General features: G+C 41.3%; 1 pseudogene; it reads left to right on the top strand.

Annotated features, from left to right (window-relative positions):
* Positions 1-49: 49 nt before the first annotated feature.
* LOC123577299 lies at positions 50-801 on the top strand (annotated as a pseudogene).
* Positions 802-1,344: the final 543 nt, after the last annotated feature.

Below are 1,344 nucleotides of genomic sequence, written 5' to 3' on the forward strand. Positions count from 1 at the left end.
TACATATTCCTATAAAAAAAAAGGCTTGTCAGTGGGATTCTCTCAGCAAGTGCAGCATGTGACCATGGATGCCTCTGTCAGCTCTGTGGCCCTTTGTCAATCAGGAGGCTATGTCACCACCATTGGAACAAAGTTCTGTGCTATGAACTGGAAAGATCAGTCAGCAGTTGTCCTGGCCACAGTAGATAAAGACAAGAAAACTGATCTGCTGAGAGATACTTTGCTGGCACCATGGCTGAGGAAATGGCCCCCGCAGTTCTGGAGTCGCACCAGGGGTCCCTGTACTCCCTCTTTCCTGACCACTGCCTGGAAAAGTACTGTGACCAGTAGTTTGGATGGTCCCTGGGCCAAAAAATCTATTACATTGACAGCTTGTCCTGCTCCGTGGAAGCCTTTGACTATGACCTGCAGATAGGAAAGATCTCCTACTGCAGATGTGTTCACAAGCTGGAAAAAGAACAATTCCCAGGTGGAATGTGTATTGATACTGAGAGGAAGCTCTGGGTGGCCTGTCACAATGGAGAAAGAGTGATGCACTTAGATCCTGAGACAGGGAAAAGACTCCAAACTGTGAAGGAGCCTGTTGATGAAACAACTTCATGCTCCTTCTGAGGGCAGGACTTCTCTGAAATGTTTATGACCTGTGCCCAGGATGGAATGGCCCCATGCATGGGTCTTCTGCAGCAACCTGAAGCTGGGGGAATTTTCAAGATAACTGGCCCAGGAGTCAGAGGAATTCCTCTTTATCCCTATGACAGGTCTTCTTTCCTACTGGAAGAACTTTTGTTAAATAAAAAGTGATTTGAAGACTTTTGAAGCTCTAGAAAATTCTAGAGCTAAAATTTCAATCTAGTTACAAAAAAATGTATAAAGAAATTATATTATGAGTAGGGTTAAATTTTTATTTACAATTTTTAAAGGTAGATCATGTTAGTAAGGGGTGACAGGTAGTTTTTTTATTTATTTTTTTTATTTTTTAAAATTTACATGCAAATTAGCGCACAGTGAAACAATGATTTCAGGAGTAGATTCCTTAATGCCCCTTACCCATTTAGCCCATCCCCCCTCCCACAACCCCTCCAGCAAGCCTCAGTTTGTTCTCCATATTTATGAATCTCTTCTGTTTTGTCTCCCTCCCTGTTTTTATATTATTTTTGTTTCCCTTCCCTTATGTTCATCTGTTTTGTCTCTTAAAGTCCTCATATGAGTGAAGTCATATGATTTTTGTCTTTCTCTGACTGACTAATTTCACTTAGCATAATACCCTCCAGTTCCATCCACGTAGTTGCAAATGGCAAGATTTCATTCTTTTTGATTGCTGAGTAATACTCCATTGTATATATA

Source organism: Leopardus geoffroyi, chromosome D2 (assembly GCF_018350155.1).
Source record: "Leopardus geoffroyi isolate Oge1 chromosome D2, O.geoffroyi_Oge1_pat1.0, whole genome shotgun sequence".
NCBI classification, from domain to species: domain Eukaryota; kingdom Metazoa; phylum Chordata; class Mammalia; order Carnivora; family Felidae; genus Leopardus; species Leopardus geoffroyi.